Raw genomic sequence first — 21,858 nt, forward strand, 5'->3', positions numbered from 1 at the left:
TTTCCTCCCCCACTTGGACGAGCTCAGCAGTTCATAGAAAAATCTTACCAGCTATTTTCCATTCAACCTCTTTTGTCCTCCAAGTTTCAGTCCGGCTCCTTTCTTAGCCTAACCAAGCCATATGTGGTGAGCTCACACAGCTCCAACCAAATCTCTGAGCTAAAGAGCAGCCAAGCCCCACTGAGGAGCATTTGGGCTGACACACACACTTCTCTGCAGAGAAGAAAAACATTAAGTACAGGTGAACACATACTGTCAGAATAAAATTTGCCACTGGAAGTATCAGAAAATAGATCTTAGTTAGCATAGAGCTGGTCTCCCAAGGTGTAGTATCACCAAGCACCCCTCAGTCTGGGTAGTTGCTGAAACTTTTAGAGCATGCAAACTTCAGCAAGGCTGACCAAAAAAGGCAGCTGATACTTTTCACTTCCGACAGGGAAAGTAGGTGATAAATATCCACAGGAGAGCCCTTCCCTGGGGTCAGAAGGGTGGCACTGCAACGGTGATCAGAAGGCCCAGGGTCCCCATAAGTCAACGTGACAGACTTCTAGCCATGAATATGAGTGGCTGTGGAACTTTTCATGAGTGTCAGGACTTTTCAGCGAGAAGTAGACAAGTTTGGTCACTCCTGTTTTTGCAAACCTATATGTTATGACACACACCTAATCTGAGTGGCAACAGAGACAACTGGTTTTGTCACTTCTAATTTCAAAGGCTGTATGCTGCGCACAATTACCCCAAGGCAATAAAACATGATCTATTTCAATTTAGATTTGATCTGCTCTTCCATGCAGGCAGCACAAAGCATATTGTAGCATTTCATCAATTAGAATAATAGAATTAATGAATCGTTTAGGTTGGAAAAGACTTCTAAGATCATCGAGTACAACCGTAAATGTAACACCGCAAAGTCTACCACTAAACCATATCCCTAAGTGCCACATCTACATGGCTTTTAAACACCTCACATTAAATCGCACAGTCAGGCTGCAGTATCTTAATTAGCAGTTCCATTAATATCTATGCAGTGAGTATGGCTACTGCTAAGAAAAAAAATCTACCACTGTACATATTTCATCTGTACTTTGTGAACTAAAGCATAATCTAGTGCCAACTCAACATCCTTACCAAAACTGTTTCTAAGCTAAGCAAGTTGCACAAAGTTCAACTACTTACAAAGTTCATAGCTATACAGGGCCATCTATTTCTAGCCAAGAAACAGAACATTAATTTTAGAGATCCTGGAACCATTTCATTTGTCAACATTAACTTATCCCTTGCCCACCACGGCTGAGTTATTTTAGCAGCAGTTTTTTAGAACACCTGAGCCAGCAAGTGCTTTAGGCTATGCAGAAACAACTGGAGAAAGGCAGCTTTCAAATGATGCAAAGCCCAGAAGTCCTTAGTTGATGGCAACGGTCAGTGTATTTCTCCTGAACTCAAGTAATGAAACAGTCAGCTGGACCCTCCCATAGCCTAAGAATATACCCAGCAGCTCAGAAAGGGGGTGAGACTGGCTTGGAGCCGATTTCCGTGCTGCCACAGCTGGGCAGCTCTCAATACCCCAGCTGCCTGGGTATGCCTGTACAAACTGTGGGCTCCCTGTAAGTGCACACCTGAAACCACCATTAGCAGAGGTGCTGTATGCCCACTTGGCACCCGTGGGAGGATGGCATCACAACAAAAGCACGAGAAGGAGCTCTTAGCAGCCTTTACGATAACCCTGCACTAGGTCTTGTAATAAGCACATCCTTTCTGCTTCCCCAGCAGCGCAAGCAAGCAGTGTAATCTATCTAAATCATAGTGAAAGGCTGGAACACAATGAGACAAACTAGCTTGTGATGGTATGATTTTGAGAAACATGCTTCACTGCAAAGAGAGACACACCTAAACAACACGGGGTTCTGTGTTTACAAAGGAAGTGTCATCTTTCACGAAGGAGAAAATGAAGCACAGAGAGTCTGTCCAAAGCTAGGATTACAGCCCGTCTTTCTGTGGTATTTTTTTAACAGCTTAATAGCAGGACCAAGGCAACAACAAAAATCCCCTACTAACTGTAGCACGAACAAAACTGAATCCTCTTTTGGAGTGGAGTCAGTGTTGCAAATGTAAGGCTTACACAAGCCAGCCTCACTCTACTCTCCTTTTTGGAGAGTTAAATAAGGTGTAATTTAGTGATCACATTACACTAATTAAAATAAGCAAGCCCTCAGCTTCTCTTCTGAGGTGCTCTGTAGTTATAGGCTGCAATGCTTAGTTGAAGTTTGCTTATTGTATAAAATGGTTGTGTCCTGCTTCCAGCTGGGATAGAGTTGATTTTCTTCTTGGTAGCTGGTGCAGTGCTATGTTTTGGATTTAGTATGAAAACAATGTTGATAACACACTGATGTTTTAGTTGTTGCTAAGTAGTGCTTGCTCTAAATCAAGGACTTTTCCAGTTTCCCATGCTCTGCCAGTGAGCAGGTGCACAGGCAGCTGTGGGGGGAGCACAGCCAAGACAGCTGACCTGAACTAGTCAAATGGATATTCCATACCATAGAATGTCATGCTCAGCATATAAAGCTGGGGGAAGGAGGAACATTTGGAGTGATGTCCTTTGTCTTTCCATTTGTGACCATTACACCTGATGGAGCCCTGCTTTCCTGGAGATGGCTGAACACCTGCCTGCCGATGGAAAATGGTAAACGAGTTCCTTGTTTTGCTTTGCTTGTACACGTGGCTTTTACTTTACCTATTAAACTGTTCATTTCAATCCACAATTTTGTCTCACTTTTCTAATTTTCTCCCCCATCGCACCACGGGGGAGCAAGCAAGTGGCTGTGTGTGGTGCTTAGTTGCCAGCCAGCATTAAACCATGACAGGTTGCTACAAAAGCTTATTTCCATCTAATTCACATTAACATCCTTAAAACCAAAGGTCAAAAATAAGGAGACAAAAGCCTAACTGTAGCTAAGTAGGTCTGGGATGGAGCCCAGAGCTGACAAGGACCAGAAGTTTCACACAAGAACAAAAGAAGGTTCAGCTTTTGCATTCTATTTAATCAAATGTGCTTTTTAAGAGAATTAGTTTACAAAAAAAAAGTTTTTTTAAAACAATAGAACCTGATTTTGAAGAAAACCTGAATCAAACAAAGAAGCGTTAGTTCAGATTTTAAGTTAATGTGTTTTTAAGCTTTTAAAAATATTTGTATATGAATGTACATTTGCATTGCAGATGCTTCACACCTGTTTGAAGGACAGTTGCTTTTATGTGTTTATCTCAATCATAGCAGAGAAAATTCAAATCTAGAATCCTCCCTCTCATTTCAGGGGCAGTTATGACTGAAGTCCATATAACATGTTTTCTTCTCTTTCATTCAGACCAAACTCTTTTTTGCTTCTTCAATTTAGGTACAGGTCTTCAAAGCAGAACAGCTTGTCATAGACCTTTAAATTCTCCAGCACTCAATTAAAATCAGTGACAGTGAGATTTACTGCATAAAAAAAGAACTCTTCTTTATTGCATAAGCATCAAGGACAATTGCTGCTCTCTTCCACTGTATTTGCATTTATGTGTTTGCATTTAAAATCAGCGGTATTTTTTTTCCCCCCTTTGGAGGACAAGTCACTTCTCTTTCCCCTTCACCTCTCCCTTCCCTTGTTAGCAGCTCTTTGAAACTTTTAATACTATGTTTTTCTAATATTTCACTTGTAAACCTCAAGGTCTAGTTGCAGCCTCCAAACAAGCAACAGCTCTGCCCAAGGACTCCCACACATTCTTCCCACAGTTGCTCACTGCATTACCAAAACTGGATGTTAGGCAATTACCTAGAGGGACTATGTAATCAAAAATGTAGCAGGGGGGAGGAAAAAAATACTGCTTCATATCTGTGTTAAGCATTTAGAGGAAGAAAATTCTAATACCTACACTTAAGTTTACCAGGTTTCCTTATTTTTAATAAGACCTATCCTCTTCTTCCTCATTCAAAAATTAAAACATAATCAATGCCACATGTTGGTCCTAACATGCAAGAATGATAGTGTCCCAGGTGGTGCCAAAACATACTTGGAGCAAGACACTTTTGCATCTTGGCAGAACTGCCCTTCAAAAATAAATAAAAAAAGCACCCATGCCTACAGTCAGCAATTTCCCACAGATGACTTGCTGTGGTAGCTATTCAGATTACCTCTTCATGGACCCAATCCAAAGCTCATTACTGGCAAGAGCTTTTGAAACAGCCCTGTTGTTGGTTGGTTTTTTTTTTTTTTTTCCACAATGGGAAAGCTCTATATTTAATTGATAGACTGGAAAGAATCTTAAACTCTTTGAAGCCTGAGATTAACAAAAGAAAAGGACATAACATTTGCCTTTGGCTTGGCAAGTGATACCTGGGGGGGGAGGAACAACCCTCTGTGATCTAGAAATAATGCAATTTATACAGTGCTCAGTATGGTGCAAATACATCAGAGGATACCTTTACAATTTACAAAACTACTGGTTGCTCCCTATTACCAACACAATTTAGTTATTAGACTTCATAAAAAAATCTTTCAAAGAGAAGCATGAATGGCATTCAAAAAATGAGAAATTTTAATCCAATTTTACCTGAATTTATTTTAGCACCATGCTTGCAACTGTGCTCAAACAGCATTAACAGAAGAATTTAATATCAAATGAAATACAAAAATATAAAAAATCCTGTAATTTCACCATTTTATTGGTTTAGGATTTCATAATCTATTTAGAATAAACTCTGTTCTAGCTCTTCAGAAAAGTGACCATATCTGAAGGAATCAGCATTTTCAGTAGCATTTTAGGCCACAGCACAGTGGTGGAGTAAGCTGATCCACATAAAAGCTGTTTTGCTTATTTAGTTTTCAGCAGCGTCAAGCCACTGAATTAGCTCATGTCAGCACAAGTGAAAGGGCAGGAAACTGTGGCCAAAGAAGAATGTACAAGAAAGACTCCAACAGTCCTAACTTACAATAATGAAACTGAAGATGGAATTTCACTATTAAATGCACAATAGAGAAGTTTTCCAATTCACATAAAATAACGATTCCAAACCTAAATCAAATCTAGGTAAGAATAATATAAAAAACCCACAGCCCACCAATTCAGGGTGTTGTATCCTTTCAGAGGTTGTCTTTCCTTGACAACATAGCGTACAATCAATATTGTCATGCAGCGGAGGATATAACTGTGTGTTCCATCACCCTCAAATAGCTCTCTGCCAAGGGAACCATGTGTATTAGCAAATGCTACCCTCTAGCTGTTCAGACTAGTCAAACAATAATGTCTCCTTAAAACAATCATTTCAGGCGGCTAACTCTGATTTTCTTAGAAATTAACACCACAAAACGTGAGTTACAGCTCCACAAACCTGAAGCACTGGTGTTTGTTACCGCACAACCAGACCTCAATCTGCTTTTTACTCATCAACTTACTCCTTGGCTACAGCACTAACAGCCCCTGTGACTCTGGCTTCCCCTCCAATTCCTTTTTCCAAAAGGAAGACAAGCCAGAGACTGAAAAGTAATCATTGCTTCAAATAACTGACTTTTAGCTCTGCCTAACAGTTTGAATTCTTTTTTGTCCATTTCGTAGAAGTACTACTACTGATCCTTACACAATCTTTTACCATTCTCCCATGTTCTTCCCACTCCCATCACTTTCCAGACTCTGTTATTTAAATGCTTAGAACAGCCCCTGTTTCAAAGATTTTACATTTAAATGTCTTTGCTAAAAAGCTGAACCAGCAGGAAGACATAAGAATGGTATTGCAAAAGAAGCTAGAAGGTGATCTTTGAATTCAACTGTATTGGGAAAAGTTTCTTAGCACAAAAGGTATCCCCTCCCAGAACTAAGAAAAGAGAGGGAACAATATTCTTTCTGCCAAAGTCACTGCTTTAGAAGAGCTGCAAAAGTACATTTCATGAGGATTTAGACATGCCAGCAGGACATCAGATTTTAAAGGAAAAATATTTTTTTCAGCTTATTTTACATTTGAAATGAGACGCTCTACTTGGGTTACAGCAAATAGAATGAAAGAAATATAAGGAGGAAGAGGAAGATTGCCAGGACAAAGCACAAAGAATAATACAGTCTGGGAGGCAAGTGACAGGGAACACTAAGCTGAAAACATAAAAGGTAAATACCTCTGTATCTTTAATTCAGTTACTTCAGAGATAGAGTTAATCAGGGTTGACACCTCTGAATTTCTTTGAAAAGAAACTGAAATTTGAAGTCCCCTAGAACCTTTTCTGCCTTGTGACCTCTGTTTCTAGCCCTATTGGGTAGGAAATGAGAACTGAGTGAATCTTAGAAAACAAGAACCAAACATTTAGGGATGATTTGATTAAATATACTACTGATGTGCCAACCTGAGGATGTCTACGCTGTAACTTGTATATACCACCACCTATAAATAAACAGCGTGACAACTCCATTTTAGTTACTGATTAAAGATGAAAGTATTGTAATGTATTATTGCTACTATTTAAGTTTCCCTCAAGCCAGCAGTGCAGCTAAAAGCATACTGTAAGGCCCTCCTGACCTCGGTCAGAACATGAGACACTGATGACATGATATAATGCTATTATTTGTTTACTGACACCATGACGTAAAATATGAAATACAGGTTGTCAGAAATACAATAAACACAGACCTCACAATATTCCGTCCTTGTCCTCTGGGTGATTTCTAAGGCAGGGAGAGTAAACAGCCTTCTCCCAGCTTTCTTAGTTTCCACAGCTGAGAGTGTAGGATGTTTACAGTACCTGTCACTCAGAGCTCTTGAAAACAGACCCAAGTGTCAGCAGACCCAGTACAGACTTCATCATTGATTGCTGGAAACATGCAGGTGTCAAGTGAATGGAGAAAGAACCCCCATACTCATGACTGTTTTACACCATACGAATCCCAATCAATGTTAAGTCCTTTGTGCACAAGTTGGGAGGTATAAGAAAGAAGTTCAAAACAGCAGAGCTTCAGCATCTCCAGAGGACAGCCATGTTATTGCCACCACGGTACTGCAAGGCTTACTGTCAGTTCACTCCAAAGTACTCCTTACTATCTTCAAGCTGTGCCTGCAGAAAAGAGAGAATTCACCATTTTAATAAGTGAACATAAATACACTAACAATCCTGCAGAACAATTGTATTTGCATTCCACAAGTAAAAGCTGTCATGTAATTTTTCCAAAGGACTGGAAGCTTTTAATACAATTTAAAAGCAATATCCTAGAGTGCTGGCTTAGAGGAATGCCTACAATATCTGGCTTATTTTTAATTATCAGAGGAATGATGGTTCTAAGACACCTTTGAATACTGTGAGGAAAAGCATACTTTTAAACGCATGACTTGGTAAATTTAAGAGTTCAGTTAGCAGCAGTCTAGGTACATTTGAGATTATATTTTCCTCTCAGAAATAGATTATGCATTCAGTTTCCTTAAATGTATCACCTCTAAGGAAAAAACAAAATAAAAAGCAATCTATTAATGAAAACCAGAAAGTTTTTCTCGTGTAGACTAAAAGACAAAACCCTCAAAAGAGAAAATAATAAAAAAAATGCACGTACAAAAAAACCCAACCCTGTGCAAGTGACTGGGAGCCTGAGTCATCTTACAGAATCACAGCAACCTACTTTTAAGAAAACTTATTTTGCTATTGAAAAGTCAGAGGAGCTTTATCCGAGAGCTTAACCCATAAAAGGGCTGCTCCAATACTGGTAACTGTTCTCACTGTTACATGAACACCGTTTATTGCAGAGAATATTCACCAGCTTTCTGAAGAAACAGCTTTCCTTTGGTAATAAAGTATGTTTCAGTTGGACCAAAGTGTACAATTTTCTCCTCTACCACTACCTGCATTTCATTCCAGTACTTCTGAAAAAATCAAACCACCTATCTAAAAGCCCAGTTCTTGCAGTCACAAAAATCCCCTGGTGGGGATCCCTTAGGTCAACACAAAGAACTACAGCAGCAGGAGAGGGAAAGAGGGGGACTATGCCCCACTTCACCATTCATAAGAAGGCCTAGAGAGCCTGAAAAATTGAAATAAATCTGAAGGTACAGCTTACCTTCACCTTCCAGTCTGCTACACAGTAACATGAACTGCAAGGGCAAAGGTAAAACTTGCAAGAATTAAGAGGTTTCCTTCTCCAGCTGTCTGTCCTGAATAAATGAGCTCTCTGGTCAGCAACTAAACCACCTATGCTAGTTCTGCCCTCAGAAAATGCATTTCTCCTGAAAAACTCCACCAGTTTTTACATTTTGACTGTGGCTATGGTTTGTACTTCCAAGACATATAGTAGAAGAGGGAAATCCCTGTCCTTTAATCAAGGAACCAAGCCAGTCTGTGCCAGCTGATCCTCCAAGAAACAGAATATCCTGGTGCTGGCTCAACAATGAATCCAGCAGTAGAAATAAAAGCATAAAGTGCAGAAAGAAAATCATGGAGCTGCACCCTCAGAGCATGAAAAAGCAGTAGATCTTAGAATGATGCAGGTGTGAATGTATCTCAGGACAACACCTAGTCCCAGCCCCTGTTGGAGGCAGGGCCAGCTTCAAAGACCCACAAGAATAGCTGCTTAACACCTGGTATTTCTCATTCAAGGTTTTCCAGATTAAGCACAAATTTGCAGAATGCACTTCAACCCTTTAAGAGAGAGAGCAGAAAAATAATATTGTGGCAGTCTGACTGAATTTACCACAGTACTCTCAACCTTTGGCAGACAGGCATCTGATATTTCTATTGTTAACAGATCCTATTTTGATTCTCTACGAGCTACGATGAATTTTTTTTTTAATATTCAAGTTATTGATATCAAAATCATGATATCTTCTTGATTTGCACCTTTTATTACTGTTGGTTAGAACTTCTATTTACTATTATTTTATTTTCCCTGTGTAATTCAGACTTCAGGGCTTAAAATCAGACAGTTTGAAAATGTTAACCTATGTTAGACCCTCTAACATTAAAAGAGTTTTCCCAAGTTTAATATATGGAAAAATAAACAGGAGTTAAAAAACTACTTCTCACCCAGTAATCCAGTATGTCCCTAAAGCACACCCACCCCCCCAACTATGTAGCTTCAGAGGGTATACTATATTTGCTAAAAAGTAAGTAGCAGGAGAAAATAAATATGTCTGCTTTGGCTTTTTTCTGTAGCAAGAGAGAATTCTGCTTTCAAAATAAACCTATGAACTATTGGTGCTGTTGGCCTCATATCTAAGAAAATTTATGAGAGCTAGCGTAGTAACAGGCAACATATTGTCAGCACACAAAAGAAGTGAACTTGTCAAGGCAAATGATGCAGCGACAAGGAAAACTCAAACAGATGAAGGAAAAACAATCCAGAAATTCAGAACAAGAAAAATCAGAACGAAAACTAAGCACTATATTATTGTCTCATACTATTACAGAATCACAAACACGTTTTGAGATTTACCATATATTCTTTGGCTTCAGCATTTCAACGAATGACACAAGTGACTCAGGACTTTAGTCAGGTTTGCACATATATTACAATGTTATATGCAATAATATAATGCAATATTACATGTATGCTTCCCATCAGATAGTCATAACAACTTCAGGAAATCTTCTGTTAAGAACTACATTTATACTCATAGTAATTCCTATTCTGAAGGGCCTGCCCAACTGAAGCACTGCCCTGCCGTCACCTGGAAGGAAGAGATTCTGAATTGCACAATACAAGCCAATAAAAAGACTGCAGTCGTTCACTCACTTTCATTTCAAAATGAAGCATAAAAGGGAAGGACTGAAAAGAAAACATTTTATCTTCCCTTTTTAGCAACTTAAGGATTTCTTGTGATGACAAGAAGTTGGGTACCAACATATGCAAATCACTAGCTGCTCACTTTACAGAGTATCTGTTATAGTCAAGAAGCACTTGATTATATCACCCAACAGCAGATGACCGGAAAATAAAGGAAAATGACTCCCAGTTTGTAAACACAGAGAAAATTATTCATAGTGTGAGGTGTAACTCCTTTACAGCCTGGTCAGATGAATTGACATCCTGCTACTTTCCTTGTACTCGTGGCCCTCTAAAAAAGCTTATCTTTTTGCTACTTCTGCAACAGACACCATTTATATGGAGGAACGTACCACTGAACATTATGGATATTATGGCACTAGCTAAACTAATCGGGCACTATTTACATGGTAAGCCCTCTTATACTGCCTTTTACAAATGAAAAAAGTTCAAAACCATCTCCAAAACCTTCCTCAAAATTAATCTATAATGCACAGAGGGAAGGCTAATCTGCCTACAGAGCGGCTCCCCGATCCACCTGGAGCGACCCACTTGAGGGGCAAAATACTTGTGCTGTATCCCGGTCCTGAATACAGACTGCTTACGAAGCAACAGGCCCAGGGAAGACTTCAGGGTATTTAAAACACTTCCTTTCTTGCCTGGTGGAATCCTGGAGTAAAGGCTGTGCGTTCTTTACATGTGGAAAGATATACCAAATTACCTCTTTCACTGACCTGCCACCCCTCAAAAAGCAACTAGTAACATCTAAAGTACAACAGCCATGTCAATTTGAAGTGAGAACTGAGATCTGGATTTGGGAAGGAGCATGCAACGTGGCTGGCGTCCTTAGAGCTTAGGTAGAGTCTGGTGGATCCCCCTTCATATGTCTCCACCCTTATGTGGCAGCTGCAAAGACCACAAACCATTCACTTCTGCTGTTCTCCTACTGCAGTGGAGCAGCATTTCCCTCAAAATTACCAAGTTTTTCTTCTCACCTGTCTGCTCCGGGAAGAGCACCCAGCTTCAGTGAAAAAATTCTTGTCCTGGTAACAATGATTTGTTACCAATTTTCTCCAAAAAACCCTGGCACGATTATAAGACGACTTCAAGCCCATACCAATGAATTCTATGCTTCTTCCTGTCCTGCTCACTCCGTGTTACATTTTTGATACATGCACTTATGTATCTGGGTATGCGAGGACGAGCCCCAGGGTCTCCATCTGATGGGGAAGACCTAAAAATGGAGGTGGATCTCGGGGCTCTCCTTTAACAACTGTATGTGCCTTCATTTTGAAAAAAAGAAGAACACTCCATTCATTTCCTTCTTGAGCCCTGCAGCTCTTTGAAGGGAGGGGAAAAAAACCAAACTAACAAAAATGTTTCCTTTTCCATGTAACTGCTGTAAGACACACACAGAATAAAAAAATTAAATAAATCTGAAATTAAAGTCCTTAGAACATTTTTAAATTTAAAAAAATATTAAACTAGCTAAAAGACACATTAGTTTCAGCAGTTTTAAACTTTCCTCCCCCTGTGAGTCAGAAGCAAAACAGTGGGAGAAGAAAGGCTACCACATAGAAGCCACAAAATACAGTGAAACAGCCCAAAATACAGAAGCAGGCAGACTATAGATAACTCATTGTCCCACGTTTGAACGAAAAACATTTCAAAAACTATATAAACTGCCACCAGATGTCAGTACAGCCTAGAGAATTGCTAGTTCAACCCTCCACTCCAGGCTGATAACGGTTATTTAACACCCCCCTCCACCCCCCCCCAACTATCCAGGCACACAAATCCAGCCCTGCCATCAGTCCCGAGTGGGAAGAGTCACCCAAAACAGGATGTCTCGCTTTCATATAGAGAAACAGCCCTTGGGGTCTGCCATAGGATCTCAACTGCTTGTTATAAACATGACAGGAAAAAAAAAGAAAAAAAAAAAAAAAAAGCCAAACACATAAGGACAAGTTTTTACTGCCACAGGACATCAAGAACCAGCTTGACATTAAATAATCTCTAATTAAGGTTCTACGCCCTCCTTCCTCACACTTATTCAACTCCCCACCTATGGCACGCATCTTTACCCCACGTTTGCATTCCCTCCATTCCTAAATAGCTTTGGTCTCCTCAGATTATGCTGCAAAGTGCTGGGGAATATTTAGCTACAAGGTTGCTAAACTAAACAAAGCTTTTCTGCAAAACAAGCACTACCATGATTGTCCTTGTACTACAGCAGAGGCTCCCTCCACCTTCTCCCCGTATCTTTGATTTTTGACGAGAGCTGTTAAGTCAAGTGTCTCCAGACCATCTCCAGCTGAGGTGATTTTACTTAGAAAATTCTAACAGCAACATTTATCTCATTTTCTTCACACAAATAAATATCAAAATTTACTACGTCTCAGAGGTAGAAATTAGTTTCAGCAAGATAGACACGGCACAGAAACATTTTTGCTGGTCACATACAGTTACACGCTTTGTTACTAAAGCTATTAACTAGAAAAGTTTCAAAGGCTACACAAAGGGCAGGACTACCTTTAGACAATTAGTGCATAGACTAAAAACAAGCAAGCAAGGAATGAAACACACACACACACACACCCCCAACATAACCTATATCATTTAGTCTTAGCAAGAATTTTCAGCTTTGCTAGTTTAGAGACCAAGATTTCTATCCTACCACAATCAACAAGTCTTACTCTGAGACGTAATGTATTAAAAGGCCATATTAAGCAAACACCAGAATTTGTAGAAACCAAGAAAAGAAGCATCAAGTGATTAAGAAATCCAACTATGTAATTTTTGCTTGGCACAGAAGCACTGGATGTTGGTGACATCCTGATTGCTATTTTGTGAGAAATTTGCAGGTAAGCAAAGCAACAAACATCCATTGACCTACAGAATTTTACATTAGAGACCTTTGTTATTAATTAATTTCTTAAGTATAACAGTAACATAAGAAAGCAGGTTTACTGTTTTAATACTGGCTTCTTGCACAACCTTAAAAAACCTCTTCAATTTTCTTACCAAATGCAGTCAACTCAGCGCACATGAATTCTTACAGTCCAATGGAAAGAACTTTGAAAACTGTGTAATTAAAGGAAACTTTATGTTAAGTTAAAAACCACGAACAGAAAATGAACTTTTGGCTGACGGTTAAGAAGAGAATTTACCAAAACATCTCTGTCATGCCTTACAGGGTGATTTTAGCAGTTTTGAGGTTTAAACTTAAGTATTAAGCCCACCTCACTCTCAGACTTCCTTTGCATGAATTTCATATCTCCAGTTGAGTAAAACTGGAAAAGCAGCAAAAATACAGACACACCGAGGCTTTTTTGTAGCATTTATGTTTTCTCAGTATAGATGCTGGACAACTTGGATATTAATATGAGAAAGAGAAACAAAAAGCAGACAGACAGACGGCATCCCATAAGATTTACCTTGTATAATTCTGAAGAGATGATGGAGTACAAACTACCTAGTAGTTGAACCGAAGCAACTGTAAAAAGTGAATCTGAAGTAAATTGCTTCACAGGAAACCCCCAAGCCACTGAACATAGTATCAAAATTATGTCCAAAGACAGAGCGCCTCTAATTTTATACCTAAACTAGGCCCTGAAACCTCCCTCCAATTCAGTTGACCTACATAGTCTCATACATTTCTCTTGGAGGAGTTTGATCACAGACTCAAGAGGGAAGGCAAGTTTTGCTGCAAAACTGACTAAGTGCTTAATTAAAAACCTACAAACACGTTTCACCTTGCTTTTGAGTTTCATCAGGAAACCTTTGCACAATTCCTATTTTGTTTCATAACCTGACAAAGACTTGCCGTTTTAAAACAAGAGGTAATTTATGTGCACTCTCTAAACTGGAATTCTTAATTCATGAGTCTTGGCTCTAGTTGTAACAAAGACCCTTGAGGCTCATAGTTTCTCTCTGTTAACTTATCTCCCTCAAATTCTCTACACGTAAACACTTGTTTCTGCAAGTCATTTTTTGCACAGTCAAAACACACAAAACCCAACCCCAAGTGCCTCAGCTTTACGTGTGCCACTTGCTTGGTCCGAGTTCGATATGGTCAGGTAGCAAGTACTATTCCAGTCACTCTCTTCAGGAAATCTCAAGAACATTACTAGCATCAAAAGTACATGACTCAACAGCCAGCTTGCGCACTATGCCAGAATAATAGAGTAGCTGGCCCCTTTTCCCCAGGAAATCTAACTTCTTTAAAATCAGAGTTTTAAGGTAAAGAAGAATTTCAGACTCTGCTGGAGCAATACTGCAAAGCTGCACTTAATTTAAGATTTCACATCAGCAGCAAAATTTGAATAGAAAGAAGCTTACAGTTACTATTCAGCACAACTTAGTTTCCTAACATCTTTAAATTAAAAGTCCACCACTGAGCGTCAAAGGGGTTTGTTTAATAAGGGTTTTCGCATCCTTCTCTAAATTACCTAAACTGTGTTCAGCTAGCCTCTAACATTTCCTCTACACCCACCAGAGAGCTAGCTCAGCTGCTGAATGAACTGCGGCAAATGGCATTCAAGCTGTGAGACTCTGATAGAGGCTGGCATTTCAATAGTTACAAGACAGTATTTGCATGACCAAGCAGATGGAGTATGGTGGATGCATGTTTTATCCTCTATTGAAGAAAGTTCTAGATAAAGATCCTTTCAAGAAAGGGAAATTGCCAACCTAAAATGTCATTTTTACGCAGACAAGTAGGAATGGGGTTTGGCACAATGCTTGAAAGACTTGTACAGTCAATTTTTCTTGCTGCTGTTGGGTTTAAGAGTGCTATTAAATTCACAGAGCAAGAATTAAGCAACGCAGGAAGCATTTCCTATTGCTAATGCTTATGGTTACTATAACCATGTTAAAATAGTTTAGTTGGTTCATTTGTTTCTAATTATATCCCTTTCTTATGGATTTACAAATAAGTTTTCTGTAGAAGTGTGCATTATTAGGGTATTTCTGTCCTTCAGCAATTTTCCCCATCTTAGATCCTTCAATCTCCTCACCTCTTCATTCACTACACAGATTTTCATTTAATCTCTAAGCATAGTACTTGCCTCAAGTTTCACTTTTCTATTTCCATCCTAGACCTCTTTCAGGTTAACTTAGCTAACAGTGTTCTTGTCAAAGTCCAAAGATATTTGCACTATTCCATACCCATGCATTTTGAGTTGTCAATCATTTCTGTGACAGTCCAGACCTAGCTCTCTTATTCAGCTACCTTCCCCCTCCACCCACAGAAAGATCTTCCACTTGTTTATAAAGTGGAGATCCTGAAAAGCTCTTCTGGGCATCACGTCTCTGGATGATCTACTTTGCAATTTTAAAATAAATTGCCACTTTACTGAATGTGGTCAGGAAAGCTGCCTCTACTCCAGGTCTGTGTCCAGTGGTACATATGAAGTCTTTCTTCATCCGTCCATTACTTCAAGAAAAATACGCCTGCCAACTCAAAACACATCATTAATGCTTGCAACTCCACAAACCCAGCCAAACACACAGTCTTGCAGATTCTTTATGCATAAAATCTAAATTGCAGTCCTTTCAACTGATCCTTACATTCCTCCCCCATCAGGGACTCTTCCAGGTTTACTTTTAGACAACATTCTTCATTGAAGTAAAGGCAAAAAAAATCTTGCTGTGACTGTAACAGTCACATTCTGTGACTACTGCCAGAAAGACGAATCTAAGTCATCATCCCCTTACATCCTCTTATAGCTACCCCTTCTCAAAGGGGCTGAATCAAACAGCAACTACTGTCATAGTCTAGGCTTATCAAAGTCAACAAACACCTTTCTTCTCCCCGTTAAACCACCTTCTCTACCTCCAGTTACCACACAATGGCAGCCTCTGTGCCCCACATCACAGTTTCTAATAAGCCTCGTTTGTGCTTTCCTCTAAGTTGCATCTTAAGAGAAATGCAATTTCCAGCTCCACAGTCTCCCTAACAGTCCTCCTTCCTCCTCTCTTCTTCACACTGCCTACAAAAAGATTTAACCAACTGACTGGTGTAACTGGCTTACCAGCCCCACCAGTGAGTGCTGCCTTGCCTCACACTCCCTCCAGTGCATTCACCCGTTGTGATCCAGAACTACATCAGGGATCTCACAGAAACCACTGTGCTCAGCACCACTGTGTGCTGCAGTCACACCAAACATCTAACTGACAACTTATAAAGTAATTTAATCCATTTTAGGCTCAGGCTGCCAAATTAGCAACACCAAAGAAAAAACCTGAGAGCAGTAATAGTTATTACTTGAAGCAGCAACCCTCAAACCAAAAAAAGGATTTAAACTCACCATGAAGATAGCAACAAAACTCACCTGAACATACTTTCTTTTCTCCTAAATAGGCAGTAAACTTAAAACTTCTTTATTAGTATTTTGGTGAGGCTCATCACTATGGTATGTGAGCAACCCAAGAAGATCAAGTTGCTCATCTGTATTAAACAACAGTTGCTTCGGGATGAAAACAAGCAGGGCTTCAGTTTTAAAGAAACTCGGATGAGGTTTCTGTTTGGCAAAGATGATGTATTTGAAACAAGGCATGGATCCAGATCCCACTTGATCTGGTTCCTCCCGATGCATAGATTTCAGGTAAACTCAATAGCTCCCCTCCCTACCCTCCACAAAACACAAAGCTTTTCCCTCTGTGTGCTAACAGGATTAAGTGTCACATTTAATTTCATCGAACTCCACTTTGTTTTCTCACCCCTTCCCCGAATTAGCAGATTACTGCTCAAGCAGGCAACAAACACACTGTTTCTCCCACTCGTTAACATCACGGACACGCTGTGGCAGGAATCCAAGCCCTGTTTTTCTGCAGAGGATATAGCTTCTGTGGATGTGAACAATCTCCAGCGAAAGCTTAATGCATCAGCCCATTTCCTCCGTTGGAAGGGAGTCTCCCAACTCACGCTCTGAACAAACAGAGTCCTGGAGCCAGCCCATGGACAGTGTTTACAGAAACAGCCATGTCACTATAGGAGAGTTTTGGGTACTTTGGAACAAAAATAGTTCAAAGAAAAAAATAAAAGACAGCAGTATTTTTCATGAAAAAGTATTAAATTAAGCATTAGTCAAATGTTGATATATTTTGTTAGCTCTTTTATACAGAGGCTTCTTGGAAAACCAGGTTTATTTTACCGTGGTTAAAGTAAACCTAAAGTAAATCTCATGCTGAACAAAGGAACTGAAAGGTAACAATTCAGCAACAGTTCTGTATTTCAATTCCCACCTCTCCTCTTGCTGCCCAACTTACACGTGCACGAATGAGGGGCCCAAGTAGTGCCAATATAAAAGGAACACTTTTTTGTCTTGTTCTTTAATTTTGCTTTATAATGCACTGAAAAACTTTGTATTTTCACAGCATTTGGGCAGCCTAAAGGCAGGGGTAGCTGAAGTATTTACAAAGGTTCTGCACCATCCCTAATTCTTCATACATGCACTTTAACAGTCCTATTTAATTAACATCAACCTTTCACCACTCAGCATGCTGCTAAGTATTAGACTATTTTTATTTTATTTATTTTAAGGAAGTGGAACAATACAGTGATCATCAAAAATAGTACATCAAAATAGTACATGCTGTACCCCATACTTACACAAATAAACACACACAACTATAATCCAAGAGTAAGATATACAATATAAACTCTAAGCTTCCAAGTTCATGAGAATTAACACTCAGCCCATCTGGTAATTGAAGTGTTTTCAATCTCTCAGTTACTAATACAGGAATGAAGCAGAAAGCTATTCTCTACATGTATATTGCCTACAAATCAAACTTGTAACATCTTATAGTCCATGTGTAAGACACGGCAAACAGGCATAAGACAAAAACACATCGGGTTTTTTCTTGTTTCCACCTCGCTTCCAGCCCTATAACCTGCCTGATGAATATGACAGACACAGCTGGTAGGAAGCAGGAGGCAAAGAAGCATCAGTCAGAGGCAACGTGAAAATCCAGGCTCCATCTGAGAAGCAGGAAGGAAGAAACTTGAGGGTCAGCAGCAGAAGATAAGGGCAGAGACAGGCTCCAGCATAAGAATTTTCGTAAGTAAATGGCCTGGCAATGGAAATAGTATTTTAAAAAATTTCCGTGCCTCCTCCCCCATTGAGGCTGCTAAATTGCATCCTGTTGCCCTGCTCAGGGCTGTGAATCATTGTGCTAACCTGGAATGGTGCCACTTACCTTCAGAGCTTCTCCCTGCTACAAAAATTAGCAGGCTACTTCTCACAAAAAGTAGTTTGCAAGGAACTCCTTTTAGACCCAACCATCAAACAGTGGATAGAGGTTTCATTTTCTTTGCCAAGTCTTGCACCACCAGGACATCTTAGAAGCAGCACAGGAAAAAAGTAAAATAAAATTTAAAATAAATAAATAAATCAAGAAAGAAATCAAGTGACTGCCTGTGCCCTTCCTGGCTAAAGATGAGAGCAGGCAGCTAGCATTTCAGATTGCTCGATGCAAGTGACCTCTCCAACTACCACCCGGTATTAACTTCCTGACCAAGCTACGTGAAAGCCTGCCAAGTATTAAAGGGAGAAGAAAGCGATGTAAGCAGCTCGGGTACTTCCTTTCTGGAGGTATTTTTGACCAGCCCTGCAATTCTATGGGTCTTATTTGAAGAACTGACATGTTAGGTAGGATTCAACAATGTCCCCATTTTACCTTCCATACTAAACACAAACCCGAAGAGAGGGCTGATGGCAAGTGCCACACAGGCTGTTTGTTAGGAGGCTATGCAAAATAATCACAGCGCCTCGTGATGAGATGAAAAAGCCACTGTGTCTACCTTCTTTCCTATCCTGACTTAATGCTTCCAGCTAGAAATTCCCTACTCTTTCCTTGAAGTTGCAGCAAATGCCATCTGCCTGCTCAGAGCCCCAGCAGGCTGCACACACTGCACTGAAGCTACTGTAGGACAGTATCAGAAAATTCTGCCATCACCGTTAGCCACTTCAGCAGAGGTCAAAGAACAGATTTAAGAAGCACGGTAACATATAAACCTTCTTCACAGCAGAAAATCTGCCCTGGTGCTGTTCAAGCCAGTGCCAGTAAACCTTTTTCTCAAAAGCCCAGCAATATGACACCTCCCGCCAACACAACAGTAATGTCAAGAGATGCTAAAACGGGAACCAAAGAGGAAGTTGAAAATCAAGTTAGGTTCAGATTTTATTTTTTTAAACAGTAAAATCCTTCATTCTGAAGTGATAAATGTGGAACTGAAGATTGAATGATGTTCAGTTTTACATCATGTGTCTTCTGATTCTGTAGACAGAGAGTTGACACAAATTTTCTGCAACAGAATTTACTGCAACAATTGTAGTTTCTCTGGCCAGATTTGGAAGCATATACTCTGTTTTCTAAAATGCAAATAGTTTACTCTAAGTTTTAAGTGACTGGAAACTTAAGATGAAGTCTGACACAAATCATAGTAGAAAAACGTAACACATACTAGCCTACAAGAATTACTGCATTAGTTAATTTTCTGGTCAGCTCAAAGGTACTTTCTTCCCACCAGCTGATAGCTCTCTCCTAAAAGGAAAAACCTGTTACCTGAAAATCGTTCCAGCCAACTAAAGCAGAATATTAGCAACATAAGACAAACCACAATTAAATCTGAGAGATGATTTATTGCTTATAATGAAAACTAAAGGATTAATACATTCGGTCGTCCTTTGCAGTAAGCAACAAATTCAATGCAAACTATTTCTCAATATATGATGTATGTCACAACCCTGATTTAGTTCATGATGCAATTTTTAGCACATGCTGTTTCCACTCACATACTTCACACGACAGAACAGATTTGCTGCAGCCGTGGAAACATCTTTAGAAAGTTAAAACTGACTTCCTTTTAAAGCAAAAATGTTGTATCTGTACATTAGAACTTGAAATATGAAAGTTTTATTAGGAGCTACTGAATCTCTAGTAACAAAGATACTTCACCAGCACCTAAACCAGACAGCAGATGCGCTACGGATATGGTTTGTGGAGCATTTGCTTGTTTTGTAGCTTTCATGGAGAATGCATATCTGCATATAACGCTGTGTCGTAATTCAGTACACCTATCAAGTGCCTGAACACTGGTTTAGAAAACTCTGCGAGAGCAGCACTGACAATTAGATGATCAAGTCTAGTCACCTACGTCCCAAGACATCAGATAACAAGCACCAGAAGTCTGAGGGACTTAAAGCATTGATACCCTTCCTAGAAACATTTTAAATCTATTTTTGCTACACTGAATGAGTACACTTAAACAGTCAAGAGAAGTTATGAGCAATAAGCACTTTTGAACACAAAGTAGCCAGGCAGAAATAAGTAAGCTTCAGCCACACTGTGCAAGCACCTTCACGAACATCAAACAGTTGGCAGTGGACAAAAACCATATATAACCACAGAAAAACAGTAGACAAGCTTAGAGCTGGGTCCAACTGATGCTACTGCAAGGAAGATGCTTTCCATACCTTTATTTTATGCTTGCAGCTTTTTGTCTGTGTCCTAATAAGAAACAGTTGCCCCTTCTTCCCCTCAACATACATCCACTTGGCAGTATAAGGGCTAAACCAGTCTCAAATCAGCGATATTGACAAAAGACCCAAACCATTCCAAAATTACACCGTCCTCATAAGCTGCAACTGCAAAATGCCCGAGGCAAAAATGTGTTCAGTTCCAAACTGAAGCAAAAATGCGTTCAGTTCCAAATTTTAATTATTCACACTCTGTACTGAAACAATCACATTCTCCTTTTCCTAAAGCTACCAATTTCATTCTATTGAACTAACATGTGAAAAACCTGCAGATCTTCCTGTTGAGGAGAAGAAATGGTCTGATTAGAAAACTTGAATGTTATTTTCCAGTATGAGCACACAGCTCCTTCACAATTGGATTCCCAACTCAGCACACTGACATGGAAGGAAGCATAACAGAAAAGATCTTCTGTCAAAGCTGGTATCCGCAGTCAGTTCCTCCCAGGAATGAAACACCCAGCTTTCCAAGACAGTACCAGATATGTTCATATGATAACACATCTTTGTGATAGAAATGCAAAGAACAACAAACAAGGCTTCTCTACAGATTTCCTCATATAAGACATGGATGGAATCCTTCTGTGTAGATAGTTGCTACGGTGCAGACTTAAAGGGAAAAAGAGGGGAGATCAGAATTCTTGTTTACAGGTTTCCAATATGCTCCCTTGATCCATCTTGAAATTGAAACCCTTTAGCTTCCTGTCTTTAGGCTGTCAAGATGGTAGAGGACAAACACGGCGTTTTACAAAGCTCCCACATGTTCTGCATAGATCTAGAGAAAAACATCCATGTGGATTAGACGACAGACAGGAGGGACAATATCGTTTCAAAAAGAATAAAAGCCATACTAAATCCTGGGAGACTTAGTCAGGGGAAATGAGACTTACTCTGGGAATGAAATGCCAGATTATCTTTGAACACTGACAATGCTTCACCACAGTGTAATACTGCATGAACCTATAAAAATACGCTGTTCTGACATTCTCAGGCAAAATCCTAATTATTCTGAGAACGTGTTACGCAGGTTTTTACCCAAACAGGTATGCCTGGCTATTTACAGATTTAAGAAGAATAGGACAAAGACATGTAGGGTAGGATTCAACTCGTTATAAGACATCTAAAGCATATAAAGACACATAAACTTCCCCTACAGTCAAAAAAGCTTGCAGAAAGATCCAGCTTACCCTACAGCAGATACTTTGGGTGTAATTCAGGTACCTAGACAGAAGTGTCTGCTGTCAGTTTAAGCATCCTGGGAGTTACATCTCACTTCCAGTTGCCTCTGTTGTAAACCTTGCGGGTCCCAGGTTGTATCCATCAGCATTACACAATCTTCATCAATGCTTCAGAGATCCTGATAGCACTAGGTTTAGGCAGGTGACCAGAGGGCTGCCATCCAGGCTCCAATGACTCTACCAACTAAATTTTCACCGACTACGAAGACGGCAAGCAAGTATAGAAACTTGGTGAAGAAGTACAGAACTTAAATGCTTTTCAACAGCCACGAACATAACACATTCCTTATTCTTTCATCCATTGACAAGACAACTAT

At 39.7% G+C, this 21,858-nt stretch overlaps 1 long non-coding RNA gene across 1 annotated transcript in view; it reads right to left on the reverse strand.

The window, feature by feature from the left end:
• Positions 1-208: 208 nt before the first annotated feature.
• The window catches only part of LOC114012931 (uncharacterized), a 43,170-nt gene continuing 21,520 nt past the window's right edge, over positions 209-21,858 (reverse strand). The window contains exon 4 of the long non-coding RNA XR_008747991.1: positions 209-7,067. This is a non-coding gene — a long non-coding RNA (uncharacterized LOC114012931). The remainder of the gene's footprint in view (positions 7,068-21,858) is intronic.

Source organism: Falco peregrinus, chromosome 7 (genome assembly GCF_023634155.1).
Source record: "Falco peregrinus isolate bFalPer1 chromosome 7, bFalPer1.pri, whole genome shotgun sequence".
NCBI classification, from domain to species: domain Eukaryota; kingdom Metazoa; phylum Chordata; class Aves; order Falconiformes; family Falconidae; genus Falco; species Falco peregrinus.